General features: G+C 40.9%; 2 long non-coding RNA genes across 3 annotated transcripts in view; one reads left to right on the forward strand and one right to left on the reverse strand.

The window, feature by feature from the left end:
* The window catches only part of LOC102167132, a 690997-nt gene that overhangs the window by 24987 nt on the left and 640320 nt on the right, over nt 1-25690 (reverse strand). The gene's annotated exons all lie outside the window — the stretch shown is intronic.
* LOC106510575 lies at nt 85-18920 on the forward strand. The gene is made up of 3 exons (XR_001309171.2): nt 85-350; nt 4079-4208; nt 16200-18920. It is a non-coding gene; the product is annotated as an uncharacterized LOC106510575 (long non-coding RNA).

Raw genomic sequence — 25690 nt, forward strand, 5'->3', positions numbered from 1 at the left:
TGTGGCTCTGGCATAGGCCGGTGGCTACAGCTCCGATTCGACCCCTAGCCTGGGAACCTCCATATGCCGAGGGAGCGGCCCAAGAAATAGCAACAACAACAACAAAAGACAAAAAGACAAAAGACAAAAAAAAAAAAAATCTAACTGTTCCTTGACTTCTAATGGGTGGAACAGCTCTTAGAGCTTTCTGGGTAAAATCCTCACATGTGGCTCTACTAAAATTTTCCATTTATTTCTTAGATCAACTGATTAATCTGTCATAAACAATTCTTATGGCAAAAGCAGGGGCGTCACTGTTTGAGCCCTTCAGGCCTGGCTGATCACAGGGAGCCTGCAGGCTGAAAAGACTGGTAGGTGTTGATGTCCTCTCAGAAACCGTCCTGCATTTGCTACAAATTCCACTGGATTTGGCAGCGCTCAGTCATAGTTTGTGGTTTTTCTGTGCTTTCCCAGTTTTACTGCAGATGGAGTTTCCCCTCTGGTTTCCATTCTCTTTATTGTTTTTACTTGGCTTTGAGAAGAACGGGGTGAAATGCCTTGATCTGGCCATTATTTTTAGTTACAGATAACCTAAGGTATTCATTGGAATTATTAACATTACGGAAATTCTAAAGAGAGAACTGTGAATATCCATGGAGATTACATACTGATAAATTATTAACTGATTGATTGATTGTCTTTTTAGGGCCACACCCACAGCATATGGAAGTTCCCAGGCTAGGGGTCAGAATTGAAGCTGTAGCCTGCCAGCCTAAGCCACAGCCACAGCAATGCCAGATCCCAGCCACATCTGTAACCTACACCACAGCTCATGGCAACATCAGATCTTTAACCCACTGAGCAAGGCCAGGGATCAAACCCACATCCTCATGGATACTAGTTGGATTTATTACCACTGTGCCACGATGGGAACTCTGTACTGATAAATTTTAAAGCTTTCCTCAAAATATTTGTGCTAAATATAATAATTAAAATAAGTGCCACCAACATTCACTGAGCTCTTACACTATGCCAGGTATTGTGCTAAGCGTTTGTAATGAAAATCTGATTAACACTTATGACCACTCTAAAACAGAGATAATAGTAGTATTAAATTTTACAAATGGGAAAACTTGTTCAAGGCCATAGAGGTGATAAATAGTAGAGCTGGATATCAAATGCTTGTTTATCAATCTAAATCACATATTTTCTACCACTATCTTGTGGAGCTTATCTTTGGAAGAAAAGAAACAAAACAAAGAAATATACAAAAGAAACAACAAACACACTTCAATATCTTATAATACCATTTCCCTATGGAGTAGTCTATTTCCAGCAACATCCTTGCAATACATGTTAACTCTTCTTGTACATGTCCTCATAGAATGAAACGAGCACACGTGTCATGGTCATTATTATATGTCGTTTTCACTTATAAATGCAATATATTGCCTCTACTCTGAGTAGACTATTTGTTTCCTAGTTATTTTCTTCCTCATACGCCATATCTACACAGGAAAGGAAGCCCTGGCACCGGTTACTTTGTATTAATATAGCCAATATAGATTGATGCCGTGTTTTCTCTCCATGCCCAAATATCTATTAACATGGAGAAAATCTGGATTATCTGGTACTGCATGTGCAGAAATGAGTTTAGCTTTCTGGGCTGGATGATTGAATACATCCGTGGATCAGCCCATCAAGGTTTAATCGAACTACAAATCCAATGATAATTGGGATAGAACGCCGGTCCAAAACAGGACACAGATAGTCTAAGCTTTAGTTAATGAACAGAGGCAAATGGAGACTTCTGAGGATATTCGCAGCACCCCTGCATCCTATCAGCCCGTCAAAAACTATGGCATCGTGATATTTAAAATGAAATGTTATACAAAAACAGTTATGCAGTAGGTACTTTGTTCTCAGGAAATGAGACTAGAAAAAGAAAATGTAACAAGAGACTATTTAAAAATACCCTTATTGGTATTTTAGGTTCTTCAAGGCTATGTGTGTCTTCATTCTACATTAGTGCAGCATTTGGCACATAGTAGTTGCTAAATACATGTTTTATTTGTATTTATGGATGGTTAGTCTTTGGAGGAAATAGATTAATAGATGAAGTATAATAGAATCCATTCATTATAAAAGTTATTTCAGCTGCTGAAAAGGTTTACTTACTGAATAAGAGGATGTATACCTCGTTAGGGCTGTAATTGCCACTGTCTGTCAACATTTTCATCCAATATGTTGAATGAGCTCAATAGAATCACCAAATTTTGGTTTAGAATTACCAAATTTTTGTTCATTTTGTAGTTTTATTGAAGTACAGTTGATTTACAATATTGTGATAATTTCAGCTGTACAACAAAGTGATTCAGTTATACGTGTACACACATCCTTTCTTTTTCGGAGTCTTTTCCCATGTGGACCATCGCAGAATATTGGGTAGAATTCTCTGTGCTATGGTTAAGCTAACACTGTCATCTTAACAAGGTTTGAGAGTTGTGATGCTTATTTCTGAAAGTTTTATTAAATATTAATGCTTATTTAATAATTTGTACATGTGGAGTTCCCGTCGTGGCGCAGTGGTTAACGAATCCGACCAGGAACCATGAGGTTGCGGGTTCGATCCCTGCCCTTGCTCAGTGGGTTAACAATCCGGCATTGCCGTGAGCTGTGGTGTAGGCTGCAGACGCGGCTCGGATCCCGAGTTGCTGTGGCTCTGGCATAGGCTGGCAGCTACAGCTCCGATTAGACCCCTAGCCTGGGAACCTCCATATGCCGAGGGAGCGGCCCAAGAAATAGCAAGACAAAAAAAAAAAAAAAAAAAAAAAAAAATTTGTACATGAAAGATTCACATATACAAATGCTCAAAAAACTAAAGATAAAAGTGATTGAGTAAATCAAAATGACAAGAGATGGAGAAGATATGGGAGGGTACTAGGGGTCAGAGAGGAGCTCAAAGAGAGGGAAGGGTGTTACTGTAAAGGCTGCGTGGAGGAGATTGTTGTGATGGAATATAGTGCTGTATCAAGAATGTGGTGGTGGTTTTAAGAATCTACACTTGTAATACACATATTTTAAATGGCACATGTAATAAAATGACCCAGCATTGTATCAATATCAATTTTATAGTCTTGGTAATTTCCTATTGTTACATAAGATCTAATCATTGGGAAGAACTGGGTGAATGATACATAGGATTCTGTCATTTTTGCAATGTCTTTGAATCTGTAATTATTTCAAAGTAGAAGTATAAAAAAGGGCAGAGTTAAACTTGAATTCGTGTATGTATGCGGTGTGGTTTTTTCCCTCACGGCTTACATGTAAAGGTTTTCTACAGTTCTAGTTTGAATGATGCCATTTACAAGCTGTACATACTTGGGCTTTTGACAAGCACTCGCAGGTGGCATATCAACTCATCAACTGCATCGTGTACTCTTGTTGTTAAATGATGAATGCATAGCATTCAATCTGGCACTTCGCTTTAGAGGGCAGAATATCTCAAGTGTTTGGGTCCAAACACTTCTGTGACATTTGCTGGTTTCTACCTTTATTGCGAATATGGTTTTATATATTTCACCAGTACAATAGAAAAAGGGAAATGCTGGAGTTGCAGGAATGTGTTTCTCTGTGATGTCCAGCATACTTTGAAACAATGTATCAATGTTCTGTTATTCACTGATTCTTTCTTGCTTTCACATACATTACACTTACATGAATGGCAGATCTTCTTCATAATACATAAATAATGCTATGAAGACACATCACTGGTATCTTAGTATACATGTATACAAGTGGATGGGAAAGATACTAGAATTCTCTTTCCCTGACGATTTCTGTCAATGCTAGGAACTCCCACCGGCAAATATCCCATCTCATTGTTTCAATCTGCATTTCCTTAAAAACTAGTGAAATTGAGCATTAATATTTATTTCTACTTGTGTTTCCTAGTTAGTTTTTGAGTTGCTTCTTTGTAGAGACTTGCCTGCTTTTTTTAGAAGTTAGATAATATTCTTTTCCCAACTGATTTAAGGATCTTCTTCTGTCTGATCATATGGAACTTTTGGTTTTACATGTTGCAAATATTCCTCCTTAGTGTCTCTTCAATGGGAGGAAGGTAAACATGGCGTTCAAGAACTCGGTGGAAAAAAGGGAAGCAAGCAAGCAAGTCTGGTGTGGCCGATGCACAGAGAGCGAAGGGGAACAGGAACGAAAAACCATCAGAGGTATGGAAACACATAAGTCATGCAAAGGATTTTAGTTTTTATCCTAAAGCAGTGACAAGCCACTGAAATGCTTTAAGTCAGATGTGGGTAGGATGAGTATGGAGATGATAATGGTGTAAGTGAGGCTTATTATAGGAATTCTTTTATATATATATATATATATTTTTTTTTTTTTTTTGTCTTTTTGCCGTATCTTGAGCTGCTCCATCGGCATATGGAGGTTCCCAGGCTAGGGGTCGAATCAGAGCTGTAGCTGCCAGCTTACGCCACAGCCATAGCAATGCAGGATCCAAGCTGTGTCTGCAACCTACGCCACAGCTCATGGCAACGCCAGATCCTTAACCCACTGAGCGAGGGCAGGGATCGAACCCGCAACCTCATGGTTCCTAGTTGGATTCGTTAACCACTTCACCACAATGGGAACTCCCAGAATTCTTTTAAAATAATCTATCTGGGAGTTCCTGTCATGGTTCAGCAGAAACGAATCCGACTAGGAACCATGAGGTTGTGGGGTCAATCCCTGGCCTCGCTCAGTGGGTTAAGGATCCAGCATTGCCATGAGCTGTGGTGTAGGTCACAGATGCGGCTTGGATCCTGCATTGCTGTGGCTGTGGCGCAGGCTGGCAGCTGTAGCTACGTTAGATCCCTAGCCTGGGAACCTCCATATGCAGTGGGGGTGCCCCTAAAAAGGGGAAAAAAAAAATCTATCTAGGAGTTTCTGCTGCAGCTCAGCGGTAACAAACCCAACGAACATCCATGAAGATGTGGGTTCAATCCCTGGCCTTGCTCACTGGGTTAAGGGTCTGGCATTGCTGTGAGCTATGGTGTAAGTAGCAGATGTGGCTTGGATCCTGTGTTGCTGTGGCTGTGGTGTAGGCCGGCGGCTGCAGCTCCAGCTGGACCCCTAGTCTGGGAACTTCCCTATGCCATGGATGCAGCCCTAAAAATAAAATAAAAATAAAATAATCTACCTGCAACTCTTAGCAAAGGCTGGAACATGGTAAGTGTTCAGCAAATCCTTGTTCACGTTACTGTGAATATAATGACATTGACATCTCTCAGAGGAAGACCCAAGTCAGGTGAGGCTGCATGATTCGCCCAGTGTCTCAGCTGTAAAGAATCGCAGGTGGGTGGGTGTTTCCAGGCTTGCCCTCATTCTCACTCTGACATTCAGAGGCAAGTATGTCCGCACGGAGCAGTTCATGAGCTCCCCACACACACGTGGCCAGGGGAGTGATGTGTTACAGGTCACACCGTAGGCGTGTGACCAACAAAAATGCAACTGTGCATCAGGTGGCTCTCCTGGGAGTCACCAAGCACATGTGATTAACGCCCCGGAGGACAAAAGATGCGTTTCCAACAGTGTCTACACCGACTGGGTCTTGGGAAACAATATTCTCCTCATTACAGAGTTAGTCGGCCAGGGTTTACAAGTGCCATTTTTCAAAATTAAATAATCTGCAAGCTCCCTGTTCACAAACACGCCCATGCTCTTTGGGCTGTCAATAAATACTAGCTGACGGACTGACAGATAAACACCCCCATAAACAGATAAACACTTGTAAGTGAAGTGCAGCCATACATTTAAAGAGGCACTATCAGATCTACGTGGGTAAACTAGAAATTAAATCTATGAAAAACAGCAAAAATGCAATGGTGAAAATCTTTCTAAATCGTGAGCTGTTTAAATAGCAAATAAAGCTAAACCCCAGCAGTTAGTTATTAAAGTATCCCAAATGAAAGTTGTATAAAGTAACCTCATTCCACAAAACAGATGCTCTTCAAAGTTCATAAACAAATCCGTTTTTGTAACGTCCCATCTTTACCTCAGCTTCAATTAATTTGCAAATCACGCTACAGTGATCTTGCTAATGGGTGTGGTGTTTCTGGAGCAGGATGTAGAGTAATAAGAAAACAAGGGACAAAACTGAAGATCAAGAAGTGGGCATTGATGGCACCCACTCCTCCCAGCTTCCAGCAAGCAGAAGTCCTATTAAATATCCTGACCTAAATTAATAAGCAGACCCCTGAGAATTTAACTGAAACGCAGCAACACTAACAGTCTTGAGTTCAGTTTTATGAACTTGGGCAAGGTTTAACCTTTCTGAATGTAATATATTTTTTCATCTCAATGGGAATAATTTAGTAAACCATTTTTCTAAACAAAAGGTTTATTTAGGAGTTCCAACTGTGGCCTAGTGGGTTAAGAATCTGACTGCAGGGGCTCGGGTTGCTGTGGAGGCATAGGTTTGATCCCTAGCCTGGTGCAGTGGGTTAAAGGATCCAGAGTCGCTGCAGTGCAGGTTGCAGCTGTGGCTTGGATTCAGTCTCTGGCCTGGGAACTTCCATATGCTGTGGGTGTGGCCATAACAAAAGGTTTCTTTAAACCTGTGTAATATCTGGTAGCGTGCTGGGCATTTCATGAGGCTGAAGTAAGTCTCCTTTGCTGACATTATTTATTAACCACTAGTGATAATGACAGTTTCCCCAGCAAGAAAGATCTGTTAATCTCTCCGGATCCTGGAACCGTAGCGAGGAGTTCTCATCGTGGCAGCTGAGCCCACAGGATGAGGCAGTAGCCTCGTCTCTGCAGGACCCGACAGGACAGGCTGAAAAGCAAGCCCTCCTCTCCAGGCTGGCACAGCTTGGATGCTTGGAACGCCTCCCCTGCTCGGGTCAGACCCAACGAGAAACTCAGGAGCATGAGCTCAAGCTAGGGGAGGATAAAGGAAGTAAATAATTTTAAGTTCAAGTTAAGTGGAAATCCAAAGCCTGGAATGAAGACACGACCCAGCCTATTTATTAAAGAGCCAAGAAAGGGTGTTGTTGCCATGGTCACTTGTTTGTTTTGTTTGAAGAACTTGGAAGCCCCACTCCTTCAAGATCTATTATGTGCTGATTTCGGTCATGCCTGAGAGTGACTGAACAGGGTCCAGCATCACAGTCACTTCGTCCGCTGCATCATTTTCTACAGAGGTTTGAGGTTCCCTTGTAAGAAGGACTAAAAAAAATAGAACGATATATTTCTTTATCCTTTTTTTTTTTTTTTTGTCTTTTTGCCTTTTCTAGGGCCATTCCCGTGGCATATGGAGGTTCCCAGGCTAGGGGTCGAATCGGAGCTGTAGCCGCCGGCCTACACCAGAGCCACAGCAATGCGGGATCCGAGTCACGTCTGCGACCTACACCACCTTGGCAACACCAGATCCTTAACCCACTGGGTAGGGCCAGGGATCAAACCCGCAACCTCATGGTTCCTAGTCGGATTCACTAACCACTGAGCCACGACGGGAACTCCTAGAATGATATATTTCAAAGGTAGATCCAAGTAGAACAGTTTGTGAATACCACAGTATTAGGGTAATAATGAAAACTACTAATGGGGTAGAAAGTGGCTCATAAATGTCTAAAATTATGCTCTTTCTATACCCACTCCCTCATGTCCCTTCTTTCGCTAGAAGTGGGGCTAAGATTGGATGGAAGGTATAGGCTTGTTGTGCTAAGCATTAAATTCATCTTCTAAAACGACATCAAATGTTTTCCTCTTAGAGTTTTTAATAATTCTGTAAGACGTTATTTTAGGCCAAAATGAGTTGAGAAAATTGATGTTTAGGGAGCCAAACTAACAGGATGAATATTAAATAGCAAGTTAAGAGGTAGAATTTGAAACTAAGAACGTTTAAAATTCAGGCAGACATACTTTGTTTCTGGCTGAAAAGACTCAATATTTCAAGGATGTAAAACAATCTCAATCTATATACACATTTAATAAAATTGCAATCGAAATGTCAAGGTATCTCATTTCAGCTGATCAAAATAATTTAATAATAAATATGAAACAGGAAATCTTGAAAAAGAAGAATATGAGAGAAGAACTTCCTCTATCAGTTAATAAAACGCTATAAAGCTACAACCAGAACGATACCACAGTGGCATAAGAATCAGTGCATAAATGAATGGTTTGGCCATAGTTGAGCTCCTATAACTAAAGTTACCTGCAAGAATACATTTCCCAAGGACTACATACCTCTGTCTATTTCTATCGCTGCTTTTTTTTTTTTTCTTTTACCCTTTTAGGGCCAGACCAGTGGCATATGGAAGTTCCCAGGCTAGGGAACAGCCATGCTAAATCTGAGCTGCATCTGTGAACTACGCCAAAGCAAAGCTTGTAGCAATGCTGGATCCTTAACCCATTGATCATGGCCAGGGATCGAACTCACATCCTCATGGATACTAGTTGGATTCTTAACCTGCTGAGCTCTAACAGGAACTCCTCTACCTCTATTCTTAACACTGATCATATCCCTACTCCTACCCCACTCATCTCCCTATTCTGCCACAACCAGAATTCTCCCTCCTTCTCCCCACCTGTCTACCAATGTCTGTCTGTCTGTCTGTCTATCTATTCATAGATAGGAAGCAGGGAAGGACATTTTACTCAAGATGACACAGACGTATTATAAAAGACTGAGAGGTTTGATTATTTTTGATGTCTTTTAGAGAAAATAAATATACTAGAATAGAATCAAAGGATAAGTAATATAATTAAAATGTCTCCAACACATATGATAATGGGTTACTCCTACTACACAAAGAGCTTTTACTAAAGAATTAGAAATAAACCAAGCAGTTCAGTTGTAAGATATATAAAGGAAATAAATAGACTTATCCAAATCTACATGGAGTGTTTCCTGTGAAATAATGTCTGTTATTCATTAAGACACTATTAGAGAGGGGATTAAGATGGCAGAATAGAAGGACTGGAGCTCAACTTCTCTCCTAAAAACAACAAAATTCACAACTAAAGACTGAGCAATCTCCACCCAAATGGACCAGAAACCCATACCCTACTCCAGAAGAAAAAGAGGAGGCCACATCAAGAGGTAGGAGGGGTGATTTCGTGATATAAACAACCCCATACCTCCTGGGTGGGAAGCTCCACAGACTGGAAACTATCTGGCTCACAGAGACTCACCTATAGGAGTGAGAGTTCTGAGCCCCACATCAAACCCTCACATGCTGGCATCTGGCACTGGGAGAAAGAGCCCCTGGAGCATCTGGCATTGAAGGCCAGCGGGGCTTGTGCACAGGAGCTCCACAGGACTGGGGGAAACCGAGACCCCATTCTTAAAAGGCACACACAGACTTTCACATGCACTGGGTTCCAGGGCAAAGCAAAGTCTCCATGGGAATCTGGGTCAAACCTGACTGCAGTTCTTGGAGGACATCCTGGGAAAACAGGGGTGAATGTGTCTTGTTGTGAGGGAAGGACATTGAAGGAAAAGCTCTCGGGAATATTCAGCAGTTGCCTTTCTCTGGAGGGGGCCATTTGGGAAAATTTGTCCCCACCCATCAGTCCGCAGCTGAGAAGCCCCAGGGCAAACAACAACCCAGGTGGGATCACAGCCCCACCCCTCAGTAAACAGGCTGCCTAAAGACCCTTCAGGCACACAGCTGCCACTAATCCCATCCAGAGACTAAGCCCCACCCACCAGAAGGATTAGAATCAGCTCCACCTACCAGTGGGCGGGCATCAGCCCCTCCCATCAGGAAGCCTACACCAAGCCCCCATACCAACTTCAGCCACAAGGGGGGCAGACACCAGAAGTAAGACAGGCTACAACTCTATTATCTGTAAAAAGGTCACCACACCAAAAACCTATACAAATGAAAAGAACTCTAACCCAGATGAGGGAGAAAGGAAAAACCCCAGAAAAACAGCTAAGCAACGAGGAGATTCTCAGCCTCCAGGAAAAAGACTTTAGATTGTTGATGCTGAAGATGATGCAAGACATTGGAAATAAACTGGAGGCAAAGATGGATAACTTACAGGAAACACTGACCAAAGAGATACAAGATATACAACTTAAGAAGAGATACAAAATGCAATAGCTGAAATAAAAAATGCACTAGAAGCAGCTAAGAGCAGAATACAGGAGGCAGAAGAATGAATAAGCAAGGTGGAGGACAGATTAGTGGGAATTACGGATGCAGAACAGAAAAGAGAAAAAAGATTGAAAACAAATGAAGACAGTCTCAGAGAACTCTGGGACAATGTTAAATGCACCAACATCCGTATTATAGGGGTGCCAAAAGGAGAAGAGAGAGAGAAGGCGACAGAGAAAAATATTCCAAGAGATAATAGCCAAAAACTTCCCTAACATGGGAAAGGAACCACCCACTCAAATCCAGGAAGCACAACGAGTACCATATAAAATAAACCCAAGGAGGAACACCCGAGACACATATTAATCAAACTGATCAAAATTAAAGACAAAGAGAAAATCTTGAAAGCAGCTAGGGAAAAGAAACAAGTAACATACAAGGGAACCCCAGTAAGGTTATTGGCAGATTTTTCAGCAGAAACTCTGCAGGCCAGAAGGGAGTGGCGTGATATACTTCAAGTGATGAGAGGAAAAAACCTCAAACCAAGATTACTTTACCCAGCAAGGCTCTCATTCAGATTTGAAGGAGAAATCAAAGCCTTCTCAGATAAGCAAAAGCTGAGAGAATTCAGCAACACTAAACCAGCCTTACAACAAATACTAAAGGAACTTCTCTAGGCAGGAAAGACAAGACAGCAACAGGAAACAAAAATGCCACAAATGACAAGGCTCAGCAGTAAAGGTATATATACAGTAAAGATACAAAATCATCCATGCACGATTATACCCACCAAAATCAGAAATCATGAGAAGAGGTGGGTACAAATACAGGACACTGGAGATGCACTTATAATTAAGAGAACAACAACTTAAAACAGTCTCGTATACATATAGACTCTTATATCAAAACTTCAGAATGACTGCAAACCAGAAATCTACAATTGATACACAAACAAGGAATCTCTGGAGAAGAAATATATCTCATAGTCAATAAGTGCATAATCCACCATGAAGAGGGTCATTTGACATCATTCTTGGAATGCTGAAGTCTTACATCTTATTCTGAAATTATGATAATTAATATTAATGAATTTATGATAATTATAATTAAATAATGAAACTGTACAATTAAATAATACAGTTCCACAATTGTATTATTAATAACAATTTATCTCCATGGTACAATGTAAGGTCTATAATGTCTTGTTTATCACATCACCTAGAATGGTGTAATGCCTTTATTGAAGAATCAATAAGATGTAACAAATTGTAAGGACATATTTATATAGTTACATTGTTTTTTAACCAATTTATGCATTTTATATTTTACTTATTTTCAGAGGGTGTATTATTTTTGTTATTCTTACCAGTTAAGTCATTCTTTTTATTATGCTATATAAAATATTTAATGGTATATAAGGCTTTCTTTATAAATTTCAGTTGCATAATATAACAATTTTGATATAATGCTAATTTTTAAAGAAAAATTGAAATGTAATAGATAAAACTAAGTAGTAAAGATGAAAACCATAAAAATGGGATAAAGTATAGAATAAATTTCCTATTTGTCTCAGCATATTTTCCATTCCACTTCTCCAATGGGAGTCACTTAATCTTTTTCTTAAGATCCATGATGTAATAGTCTGTGTGAATGTAACTGTGTTTAAATGTGTGTATTTTATTCTGTAAAAAATAAAAATAAAATTATCCATAAGTAAAAAAAAAAAAAAAAAAAAAGACACTATTAGAACTGCCTTCAAAAATTTTAAGAGTCAAAATTCTCCCGCCTCTATTTTCTTTTAGTTTCTCCTTTTAACCCATGGCCAGAGAATTCAGTACTCTATAAAATTTTGCTCTTCCCTAAAGTTTAACCTTCTCCAAAATTTCTAGACCTTCCAGTTAAAACCCTCAGTAATTAGAGCTACTAATATCAGCCAGATATTGATTTTTAAACATACACACCAAGGTAAAAGAACACTTATGCCTTCTAAACCATCTGCATTTGCACAAGTAAATGATGCACATGTTTGATCCTGTTTTATAGACCGAGGAAGCAGAAGGCTTTCACGGATTGGTTTTACAAGATTCTGAAGACGGCTACATTTAGTATTAGAATTAAAGTTCAAGGATAATTATTTCCTAAAGAGGCTAATTGTTATCTTCAGAGACAGAAATACTCAACAGAAAGTACTGAGGCTTATCTTTTGGAAACATGCAACAATTACCAGAGAAGACCCACCCCCAGAGAGAGTTGTGCTGTACACTGGGTTGACTTTATACTGTGACCCAGAGGAAAAATGCCACAGCAGCGATAGCTGATATTGCAGATGATAACAGTGTCAGGAGAAGAGTAAATAATACAGAACTGTACAGTCAGAAGCAGAAGTTGGATCACTTACACACCTGGGCTAAAAGAAGGTAAATGCTAGAGATCAATGAAGATAAATGTAGACTACTGCATCTTGAGAAGAAAGAGAGACAAGGTTGAAAAAAAGGAAAATAAAACAACAGCAAAGGCATTGCATCATGTTGCCTAAAGAATAGACCTGAGCCCCGTTTTGGAAAAATTCTCCAAAATGGGCAATACATTGTTTAGCTCTCCAAAGGTTAATGCAAAAAAGAAGGGGGATGCAGTTCCCCTCGATACACAAATTATGTCACAGGGAAGAGGAAAGGTGTTCAGATGCTCTCGAAAGCCTCTGGAGTACATAGCTGACCGTCTTAGCCAGATCTACGGATGGATAAGCCTGAGTGGTGAACAAGGCATCATAGACAATGTTAATGGCACCAAAACTTACAACTTAATTTTCTTCCGCCATTTGTGTCAAAATACTTTTAGGAATTCCACATAGGCAGTAAACCAGATGTCATTTTAAGAGCCTGGATGTGTCAATGGCCTTGTGGTTAAAAAGAATGAACACTTTCACGTGACGCAATTCTTCTAACGCTCAAAAAAGTGAAGTGAAAGATGTACATCCTTTTTCTACTTTAGAAACATATTATTTGGAAAATAATTCCTGTTGATAAATGCTGATTTCTTCCCTCTTGAATTCCCTCTTCTTCCTCTTTTCTTTCCAATAGCAATCGATAGAATCCATCTTTTCTTTTCCCTAACATTCCACTGCTACTATCTTTTGCTATCTTTAGGAAGATCCTAAAAACATATTTACTTTAGTTTTTTCTTTGTTACAGTATTATACTCTTGGTACCTTCGACATAATAGGCATATAATATACATCACTGGTGACTAGAAAATAAATTGTAGAAGATCAATAACCAGTGATAAGCTTAGAGAAATTACTGTGTGCCCACTGTATGTGAGGCATTATGTTAAGTGCTTTATTTCTCATTTTCATCACAGCTTACGAGCTAAATCTTAAAATGACCCATTTGCAACAAAAGGAAACTGAGGCTTGGAGAGATTAAGATCGCAGGGCTGGTCACAGATGGACCGAAGGTTCCTGAAGGCAGAGATGTCTGAATCCAGAATCCCACTTACACCACTGCCAGGCAGATCCTGGGAACATTCTTTTTCACGCTTGTGGGGACACCATATTCATTCACAGTTGCAAACAATTCAAGGCATTTACAAATAACGTCACAGTGTGTGATCCAAGGACAGGTGAAGAAGTGTGCCAGGTACTGGAAGAGAGAGGGTTTTCCACATCTCTGCCTCCTGCTCCTCATCTCCGTATACTTGTTTGTAAGAGCAAATGAAAATGTGTGAAATATTTAGTGAACAACTCGGCTTGATAAAGAAGACGTGCAGCCTGCTGCTTTCACAGATTTTCTGGACAATAATTCTTTTAGCTTATTTACTAAAATAAATAAGTAACCAAACTTAAAAGCGACCAAACTGAAACCCAGCCCTCATCTTCATCCCCTGGTTGCGACCACAGCAAATATACCTTCAGAAAAGGCACAGCCAACCTTGTTTCAAAAGTCATCTGAGACACCAACATCATATGCTGTCATTTACATGTGGAATCTAAAAAAAGGACACAATGAACCTCTTTGCAGAACAGATACTGACTCACAGACTTTGAAAACCCTATGGTTTCCAAAGGAGACAGGTTGGGGGGCGTGGGGGCATGGGCTGGGGGTTTGGGATGGAAATGCCACAAAATTGGGTTGTGATGATCATTGTACAACTATTCATGTAATAAAATTCACTGAGTAATTAAAAAAAAACCAGTAGCCCACTTGCTCCAAACGTGAAAAAAAGGTCATCTGAGCAGCTATCCGAGATACGTTACCTCCAGAAGGAGGGCTGCCTGAGTGTGAGATACCGCAGACATGGTGTCCTCGTTCCAAGCGGCCGGCGCAGAAGGCAGAGAGGGTACAGACAGAGCCAAAGCCCTGTGACATCTCCTCTCTGCAGACGTCAATGGCAACAGAGCAGGTCCTTTCATCAGAATCTTCTTTTATTTTGTCTAAACGCAAGACACACAAACTCGTGGCAGCCACCCTGCTGGGAAATGCAGTCGCTAAGAACAAAAAGACCTGTCCTGGAAAAAGAAAATCAGGGTCCTAACCGTCCGAGGACATACATTTGTATACGGGCTCTCCCTTCCTTGTGAGGAACAGTCAGAAGCGGGGCGGGTGGCAGGCGGGAGCGCGCCGGGCCCTGCTTTATCGCCGCAGCCGGGGAACCTGTTCCCCAAGCAGCGCTCCCCCGTCCCAGGCCGGGCGGCGGCGTTATCCCTGCGCATGGACGCAGTGAAGGTGTCTCTCCAAGTAAATCATTTGAGGATTTTTATAAGCTCACATAAAACGTTCCAATATTTTTCTCTAAGTTTTCCAGGTTTAAGGTTGTAATCTTTTCTTATTTATTGGGCAGCAGCTGGGGAGAGCATGGGCAGAAACCCGGGGTGCAGAACCTGCCGCCCGCTGCTCTCCTGGAAACAAACGACTCTTTCTTTTCACAGGATCCCTGCTCTGTCCTCTGGCGCCGAGAAATTAATGCCACGTGGGTTAGAAACCTTTGGCTGTCGATCAGTAGAACTGCTGATGGATGTATTTTAGAGATTGCATGGGGAAAGTCTGCATGTAAACTTTCTCTTCAACCACCAGAAAGACCGCGGGCCTCCATTTCGATGGAACGTATTTTCCAGTGGGTTTTTTTTTTTTTTTTTTTTTTTTGATAGCAGGATAAAGAAAATTACATGTCAACATAACAAAATAAAATAAATCTATTTCAAGCTGCAACTTTGAAAATTAACTGGAAAAGATGCAAATAAGGCAAATGCTATAGAATAAAGGTAAATATCTCTTGCTTCACCACAAATGAGGATTTGATAAAATAAAAGATCATTACGAAGAATGTCTTCCTGTTGGACTTAGTGAGACTCAAGTCACTAAGGGGAAAGCGCACGACTCCAAGCTCTTTTTTGAGCGTCTTACGTCTCTGTATTTATTTCTGGGATTAACTAGAATTGATCTGCTCCTGCCTGTTAAGTCTTCGATGTGGATGCGGTTAGAAGTGTATGAAGCCTGAAAGAGTCTAACCTCATCTAATGCAGGAAAACAGAAGGCAGACACACTGAGAATGAGCACAAAATGCGAAGTCATAGTGACACTGACTATTGAATTTTTATTCCCATGTATCTATGCGTTCGTAAGTCTAAGAGATATAGGAATGAAGGCAGGAAAAAAAGAGTAAAGGAAAGAAAGATAAGGATGGAAAAAATGAGGGAGGGAAAAAGGAGGAAGGCGAATGATTAGTGGTGAGTGAGTGGTCAGAACCCAAACAGATACAAAAGGGAGCGGGAGGGAGTGGGATGGATGGGGAGTTTGGGGTTAGTAGACGCCTTACACTGAGAATGGAGAAGCAATGAGGCCCTGCTGTACAGCACGGGGAACTATACCCAGTCTCTTGGGATAGAACAGGATGGAAGACAGTACGAGAAAAAGAATGTATGTATGTATGTACAGCAGACATTGACCCAACACTGTACATCAACTATACTTTAATAGAAAAATTAAAATAAATAAAAGGGCTTTCCGTCTCAAGCTGCTTATTTAACATGATTCTAGCTTCTTTCTCAGTGTTTACCGTAAAATATCACATCTAATTTCTCAACATAACTCTCATTCTTCCTTCTTGTAGACTATGATTTTGAAAAGACTTCACTCTAATTTGGGACTATGTCTGCCATTTGGACCTGCAGTTTACTTGTGGCGGCACGCACTGCGATGACTGCACCGTTTGTCCTGTAATTGCTGTCTTCCAGTGAGCAGTTTGTTCCATTATGATCTCCTAGAACATTTTATCCTCAAAAAGATGTGGCACAGACTGAGTCTTCATTTTAAGGATGCTCCTTGAACTTCTCCAGATTTTAAACTATTGAACAAATGTGTTTTAAATAATAAAAAGTGGAGGAAAAAGAATGATCAGGATGGGGACATATTTTAAAATTCATATTGAATATTTCTTTTATTTTGGAAATGCAAATATATTATGGGATGTAGCTTATAGATAACTCATTCATGATATGCATTAATAGTATAAATAAGTGGGTGGAAATAAACTTTGTAGAAAGAGTAATTCTGAGTGCTTTGTAGCAAACAATTTTTTAAACTTTTCTGCATGCAAGCTTCATCATGGATGCAGTAATGCTGATTTTTCAATAACACTATCAGTGCAAAGATTGCTATTTTTTTGATAAGTAAAGAATAATGATTTTGTATGTTTTATGAATGTTAGTGTTGCCCACAAGCCATCTTTGTGATTTTCAAAGAGATTTTTGAGTGATTAGGCAAATGTGCATTTTATTTCAAGGATACTGAGGTAATTCAATTGCCATTCAAACTATATCAAGGCCATGTGAGAATATCTTACAGGAATGTACGACAGAAATAAGTGTTTGCAATTTGCATATATACACTTGCAATGATCCGAGGTGACACATAGCGGAGCAGGATGGTTAGAAATAAAGGGAGAGGTCAAAAAACATACTCCTTCAACAAAACATGGTTGACGAAGAAAAATCTAACAGGAGCATATGACAAGGCCCTACGGTTTAGATTTAAATACAGCTCTGGGCTTCCAGATTGCCAAGTCAAATAAGAATATATTTCTCATTACAGAGCAAAAGAAAACATACCAAATCTTCCACCAAGAAAAGGTAGAGCATCATTATACAAATAATTCTACGAGGAAGAAGCCTATTCTTAAGACACAGGTCACAGATGACTGAGGCAGGATTTAGCTGGAAATTCCTTCGATATTTCGGAAGGAGGGAGCGTGATTGTTTCCCAGGCCAGTTTCCACAGCCACTTGCTGATTTATGACATCACGTCGTACACAGTGGGGTGAGCAGGGCCTCTCCACCTGCCCTTAGTTCTCCGAAAGGCTCTCCTTTCCTGCGGCATTTCGGTTCCCCCTCATCACTCTTTAAGCCTCATCACAAATGTCACCTCTGAAAGGAAGGTTTCTCTAAGCATCCTGAGGCTTTCTGCTAGCACCCTGGGAGGCACTTGTCATTCCGAATTGTTAGAGCTGACTGACTTCTCCTCACTAAACTAGAAACTTCCCGAAGGCATGGGATATCTTGGTTAATATTTTATTTCTAGTACCTAACATGGTCTTTGACATTTAACTGATTATTACTTGGTGAATGGATGAGTAAGTGCATTTAGGGTTGTACTGAGAAGTCTTGCCACCAAGAAAAATCCTTGTCATTACGGGCTTGGGGTCAGGGAACTGAGTGGGGAGAAGCTGAAAAGGGGGAAAGACAGCACTGTGCCTGGAGAAGGGTGGGTGTGTCTCAGCTCAGAGCTCAGATTTCACCTGCTCTTTTGAGCCGCTTCCCAATCGTTAAAAGTCAGCCTGGGGGAGTTCCTGTGGCTCAGTGGGTTAAGGAGGCCACAGTGTCACTGAAGTGGCTTGGGTCACTGCTATGGTGCAGATTTGATCCCTGGCCCGGAAACTTCTAGATGCTGCAGGCATGGCAAAAAAAAAAAAAAAAAAAAAAAAAAAGGCCAGTGTGGCTATTGATTCTTGGGAGTGGAATTGGATGAGAGAAGAGAAAAGGTTTTCATTTAATCCATAGTTCCAAAGCTCAAGCTGCTGCATACTTTGGGGGTTGAAGGAGAGAATCAGAGGAGACCTTGAATCAATTCTAAAAAGTGGATTTTTCATGCATTCATTTTTCATAGTGTCTTTATCATGGTTGCCTTTGAGAAAGACAATTTCTATTTAGCAAGAACTGCTATTAATTAGTATTCATGGGCATAGCCTTTCTTTCTGTTTGTTCTGGTGTTCCAAAATTGCAAGGAAAAAGTGCCTGCCGCTTAATTATATTAAATCAGATATGTGAACAACAAAATTCTGGCGTCAAGGACTGTATTAGCAAATTGTGCCAATTAGAAACACACAGCAAGTACCATGCACTTTTCTTTTGCATCAGTGGCTTTTGAATCGCACAGTGGCATAGTAACAAATACAGCTAGCATGGTGTGACTGGCACATTTGCCACACGTTCATTTTTAGCTACTTTGCCTTTTAAAGAAAACATACAGTTTGCTGTAGGCCTACACATAAAATGCTTCCCAAAATATGAGATAATTATATGCTTAAGGAATAATATGCAAACACGCTTCTTCAGATAATTACGAACATTTATATTTCCACACGGGAAGCTACAGCCAAGAAGGAAAGACATACTGCACTTTGGGATGTCACCCGTTTGTAATACACGAGGCGGTGCCCCATCAAGGACGACAAGAGAAAGTTAACTGTGATCAAATGAATAACTGAAAGTAAAAACAAATTTTAAAATGACTACATCAGGAGTTCCCGCTGTGGCTCAGTGGCCACTAATCTGACTAGTATCCATGAGGATGCGGGTTCGATCCCTGGCCTTGCTCCGTAGGGTAAGGATCCAGCGTTGCCAGGAACCGTGGTGCAGGCGGAGGATGCGGCTTGGATGCGGTGTTGCTGTGGCTGTGACATGGGCCAGCAGCTGCAGCTCCGATTCGATCCCTAGCCTGAGAAGCTCTATATGCTACAGGGTTTGGCCCTAAAAAGCAAAAAAAAAAAAAAAAAAGAAGAAGAAGAAGAAAGAAAGAATAAATAAAATCACAACATCCGCCACACAGTGTCCCACTAAAAAACAATCCTAAGCAGGGTCAAAATCTGCTATAAGAATGAATGTTAGCAGTCCTAAATAAACATTCATTTTTTCTGTGTGTCTTTTTAGGGCTGCGACCAGGGCATGTGGAAGTTCCCAGACTAGGGGTCAAACTGGAGCTACAGCTGCCAACCTACACCACAGCTCATAGCAATGCCGAATCCTTAGCCCACTGAGCGAGGCCAGGGATCAAACCCACAACCTCATGGATACTAGTCAGATTCTTTACCACTGAGCCATGACGGGAACTCCAACAACATTCAATTTTTAATAGATTCTGAAGATATAAATATCTCCCTTCAGAAATATTCTATAAAAATTAACAGAAAATGAAAAGTAAGTTTGTATTAAGCTGTACTATTCAGTGTCTTTTATTTACGCTTACGTAAATCTCAATTATGGTAAGAGGTGATAATTATAGCGCAGAATGAAGAAGATGGATAATTGAAATATACAAGATGCTAAATTATATTTTTGTCCACTGTGTAAACATTCTAATATCTAAAATTTTACCAGATCTCCACTACGATTTTAAGCTTATTTGAGTATTAAAAAGCTTTAAACTAAATACTACTGCTTTGGAAATTCTATTTATTTAAGCTGTTTTTGTGCATAATATATTCGTTGTCTCATTTCTAAAATATTCGCTAAAGGAACTTTTAGCATTCTTTTGTTTTTTTAGGTAAAGTTTACATAGAGTTTGATTCATAGCTCTTGTGTGCATTTTAATGGCTTTTGAAAAATTCACCCAAATACGTAACTAACACCCCAATCAGAGAACCGGCTACAACCCAGAAAGCTTCCCATCCTCCACCGCGTCAGCCGCCCTCTCCCACAGGCTCTTCTGTTTCCATCGCCAGCCGTCTGGTATATTCTGAGCTTCAGATAATTGGAACTACCCAGTATGTACTCACTTACGCTAGCTTCTCTGAGAAGCTGCGGCGATTTCTCTCTCTACCTGCTTCTATCAGCAGGCCATTCTTTTTATTATTCTTCCTCAGTAGTCGTACATTGAATATGCGCCAGCCTGTCTTCTCTCCTTCTGATACACATTTGGCTTTTGTTTCTAGTTTGGAACGTCTGCGAAGGAAGCTGCAATAGCAATACTTTCACAAATTTATGTGGACCGATGTTTTGATGTCCCTGGGCAAATGCAGTATGTTTCCAATGTCTTCGCCTCACCCTTTGTTGTACTGCGTCATATAATTTAACCTGCATGTGCTATGAACAAACAACACACTGCTACCGTCTTTTGCTTCAGTCATCTTTAGAGTGGAAAAAGCAAAGCATGAACTTGGTTGACTTAGTGTATGTTCCGTTTCCAAGGCCCTTTATATTTCCTGTAAATCTACTCCTTACATTCTTTCCACCTGAAGAACTTCCTTGAACATTTCTTTTCTGGATAGCCTGCCAGCAATAAATTCACTAATTAAAAAAAAAAATTCACTATTGTTTTTGCTCGTTTGAGAAAATATTTATTATTACGATTCCCATTTGGGTTCTCACAGGATATTGAGTTCACTTCCCGCTGCTACACAGCAGGTCCCCACTGACCATATGCAATAATGTGCATACGCCAATGCCGAGGTCCCAGTCGGTCCCTCCCGTGCCTTTGTTTATTATTGACCTGTAAGTGTGCATTACATATTTTGGATAGAAGTCTTTGCCATATAGATGCATTGCAAATATTTTCTCCCTGGTTATGACTTTCCTTTTTATTTTTAATTATTGAGGAAGATAATACTTTTTTAATGAAATGCAGTTGATCAGGTTTTATGGTTCATATTTTTTGTGTCCTTTTGAAAAAAGTATCACCCATTCCAATAACTAAAACATTCTCTTGTTATTTTCTTGTATGAGCTCCTTGATTTTAGACGTGTAAAGTCTATGATTAACTTCAAATTAATTTTTTGTGTGTGGTACAACATAAGAGTGAAGCTTCAACCCCCCCCCCCGAAATACTTATATAGTTGTTTCTAGCAGCATTGGTTGAAATATGTTCCTCCTCGCATTGAATTACGGTGATACCTTTGCTGAGAAAACAGCTGGCCGCAGTGTACTGCTGACCTCCATATGCTTCCCATTAATATACTTGTCCAGCCTTAAGCCAATACCATACAGGAGTGATGACTCCAGCTTGACTGCCTGTCTTTGCTCTTCTCTGAAGGTGCATGGAAGTTGGATGGGGCTTTATGCTGTGATGAGAGGGAACTGGAATCCAATTCATAAGACTCCGGGTATTTTATGTGTTTCAATTTCACAAGTAAGAAATGAAACCAAGATTTTAAACCTTCTGAGCTCTTCTACCTTCTCTTCCTCTTTCTTTCTTTATTTTCTTTTTCCCCCCTTTGTTTTTGAAGCTAAAATACAACATCCACCTCGTCTACACGTCACATAAAAATGCTTTGAAACAGCACCGCTCCACACAGAGTTATAAAGAATTTTATATTTATGTGAAAAGTCATGTGTACCTTTTTAGAAGCTTCCAGTTTTTTATTTCTGATTTTGACTTAAAGACAAGGAGAACCAGGGACACAAAGCCAGAGCAGAATGACTGTTGTATTTCAATTAAAATAGGGCCTCTTTTCTTCTCATCACCCAATACCTCTATCTATAGTCAGGCAAAACCCAATTAGTTATTAATTGATGTGCATTAAAATTCATTAACTCTGCATGTGCGGCCTGGACTATAATTAACTGTCCTTCTTACCTTTTGTTCTGAATTCTCTAGGTAAAAGTTCCCATTGCTAATAAGAGGGAGGAAACGGCTTTGCTGTCTGTAGTCAGTTAGAAGCAAGGGCTTCAGAAGGCTGGCTGACTAAGTGCCCAGATGTCTCCCCCTAACCGAGAGGCGTTCTCAGGTCCTCCAAAAGTGTGTTCCTACATGGAGCTTATCTGTGACACACTTGAAAAGGGAAAGAGTGGTCATGGTTTACAACGTTCTGCTCTCGCAATATCTGCACATTAAATTACACTTTGTGTGTCTTCAGCCAAATAATTTATTCAAACTTGAGATCCCCAAAAAATATATTCCCTGAATGTGCAGTGTCAGATAAATAGTTTGAAATTTATCCATTTTAAACAAAATATATTGAAACCACTATATATTTTCTTAAAAGATACCTTACAAATGAGTGATAGACAAAATAAATTACCTCAGACGCCACTAAAGTTAGAATTTTCCTAAATAGCTTGCATTAGCTTCCTAGCATGATATTTGGACAGATTTACAGTCCCAGTTTTATCAGAGCTTTGGTATCTGTAATCTACAAAAAACCCAAAAATTATTCCCGATGATCTCAAGCTCCTGCACAGATCTTACTGAAGTGGAGATTTTAGCCTGATATACAGTAGATTCCATCCATGTGTAGACTAAAACGAAAGAAAATCACATGACATGAGAAGTAAAGAAATTTTAACATTTATAAAATTTAGAGAACACCATTAAGAACTTTTAGTCCTTTCAGTTCTGCACTCTTCAAGCTGGACAGCTGGAGCGCCGTGATTTAAACGACTTTTCCAAAACCATCATTCTAGTAAATGCCAGAATCGTAGGAACAACGTATTTTTCTACCTGGTTCACAACTAGATCTCTCTGGAACATAATAAACTTAACTCTCAATTCTTCTGGAACTTTAAAACTATCACTCATGGCGTTCCCAGTGCAGCGCAGTGGTAACGAACCTGACTAGTATCCATGAGGACGTGGGTTCGATCCCTGGCCTCCATCAGTGGGTTAAGGATCTGGCGTTGCCATGAGCTGTGGTGTAGGTGACAGACAAAGCTGGGACCCCTAGCCTGGGAACCTCCATATGCTGCAGGTGTGTCCCTAAAAAAAAAGAAAAAAAAGAAAAAATTAAAGAAATCACAACAAATAAACAAAAAACTCACTCGTTTCACTGGGTATGCTGTAGACGGCTCAAGCTCCCGGAAGATAGTGACCACAGCCATGCTCAGTGCCACTACCGTCTAGGCATTGTTTTAAGTACCACATCTATTAGACAATCTAACCCTTAGATTCGTCCTGTGAGACACGTCTTCTTCTTGTCCTCTCTGCTTCACAGATGAAAACACTGGGGCACAAAGAAATTAAACAACCTGCTCAAACTCCCACAGCTCAAAAGCATGTGCGCCTCACCTCCCTTCGAGAACGTTCACGGCGAACAAAGGCTGTTGTGGCCGCAACCGATACAGATGAGTCCACTTCCGTAATGTCAGCACCATGAGACATTTCTCCAACTTTTATAATAGGTTCAAAAAATTGCCTATCCCCTCTTAGGTCTTACTGCTTCAGATTCTCACCAGGGCTGAGGTGAGAAACGGCTGAAGCGGAGTCCGTCTCGTTACTTACACACTGCAAATGCGGAGGAGTGACAGCCCAAGACGCAGTCTCACGTTTCCGGGTCTCTCTGCCGACCCTTCCCCTCTCGATGTCCAGCACCGAGAGCTGGTCCTGGTCCCTCCTTCCAGGTCCTGTCATCAGGGGCCTCCCTGCAGTCGTTGGGCTTGAAATTCAGGCCCATGGCAACTAAACGTCTATCTCCAGCCATGACCCCTGAGTTCCAAATTTAAATATTTGTTGATTTGCCTTTTATTTACGTATTTATTTATTTATTTTTGTCTTTTTAGGGCCGCACCCATGGCACATGGAGGTTCCCAGGCTAGGGGTCGAATTGGAGCTGTAGCTGCCGGCCTACACCACAGCCCCAGCCATGTGGGATCCGAGCCGTGTCTGCGACCTACACCACAGCTCACGGCAACGCCAGATCCTGAACCCACTGAGCAAGCTCAGGGATCGAACCTGGGTCCTCTTGGAAGCTAGTCAGATTCATTTCTGCTGCGCCACGACAGGCACTCCTGATTTGCCTTTTGAGCTCCCCGCTTGAATTGATGAGTATCTCAAATTTAATGTAACCTAAACAGAACTCTGTAAGCCCTTCTGTCCTCAACACAGATCAGAAAACGGAAGCTAAAACAAAACGTACCCTTAGTTCAGTATATTCCACATCAGCTAATACTGCCCTCAGCCAGGCCTCCGGAGGAGCGGTCACTTTTCACCCTGTCCCCGCCTCCTGCGCACGCCTTCCGTTGGCACATCCTCTCAGTTCTCCTTCCAAACCATTCCCAGCCACTGCCTTCTTCCTGCTGTCTCTCCAGGCCAGATCACACACATCTCCCACCTGGATGACCTGAGCACCTGCTCTCTGGTGGGCTTGCCTCCCTGCTTCCCCTTTATCCTAAGTTCTCCACGTAGCAGCGAGAGGCCCGCCGTTAAAGTATCATCTCTGGATGTTGTTCGTATCCCTTCCAAAGACCTCCAGCGGCTACCCGTTGTGTTTAGAATAAAACCCAGCTCTTCACCGCAACCTCCAAGACTCTTGGTGGTCTCAGGTTTGCTTACCTCGTCTCACCGTCTGCCACTCTCCTCTCTACCAGTTACATTCCAGCCACAACAGTGGTTTCAGTTGCTCGAAAAAGCCAAGTACGCTTTACCTTGGTGCTTTGCCCCAAGAATATATTACTGAAAATTGGTAGCTCAAAAAAATAGAGTCACTAAGGTATTGTGTATTCGGTCCAGAGGTGGCTCAGATCTGGTTTTTCTGTGGCTGTGGTGTAAGCAGACAGCTGCAACTCCAATTCAACCCCTAGCCAGGAACTTCCATATGCCTGGGTTTGGTCCTAAAAAAGACCAAAAAAAAAAAAAAAAAAAAAAGAAAAAGAAAAGAGAGAGAGAGATAATACCGTCTTAAAACCAGAAGGCAGCTAAGATTTTACTCTTCATCTAATCCCACCTCGCTTGCTGATCTGGCTGGGCTTGAAATCGCACCGGGAGAGCTGGGGAGGAGATGGGAGGCGGAAGAGGGACAGTCTGAGCCGAACCTCCTGCCACCCCAGGCTTCTGAGGCTGAGGTGGGCCTAAGCTAGAGAAGAGAAACTACACACTGGATAGCAGATTAAAGATGTTCTTTTTTCTTAAAAAATATTAAATGGAGGCGGTCCCTTCGTGGCTCAGTGATTAACAAACCCAACTAGGATCCATGAAGATGCAGGTTCGATTCCTGGCCTCGCTCAGTGGGTTAAGGATCCGGTGTTGCCATGAGCTGTGGTGTAGGTTGCAGATGTGACTCAGATTCCACGTTGCTGTGGCTGTGGTGTAGACCGGCAGCTACAGCTCTGATTGGGAACCTCCATATGCTGCAGGTGCGGCCCTAAAATATTTCTTTAATGTTAAAAAAAAATATTAAATAGCATTGAGCTTTTCCACACATGAAAAAAGATGAGAAAAATAATGGGATCCACCTAAGATTTAATTCAATCAACAAATCAGCTTGAAGGGAATGTAATAAAATAAAGTTGTTTTCTGCTTTTCTCTACTAGATACATATTAATTAATTAACCGACCGGATATGTAATTGAAATAATGCAATCCCTACCACGGAAAGGCATAAAGGCCCTCTAGGAACAC

The sequence above is a fragment of the Sus scrofa genome, chromosome 8, assembly GCF_000003025.6.
Source record: "Sus scrofa isolate TJ Tabasco breed Duroc chromosome 8, Sscrofa11.1, whole genome shotgun sequence".
Taxonomy (NCBI): Eukaryota; Metazoa; Chordata; class Mammalia; order Artiodactyla; family Suidae; genus Sus; species Sus scrofa.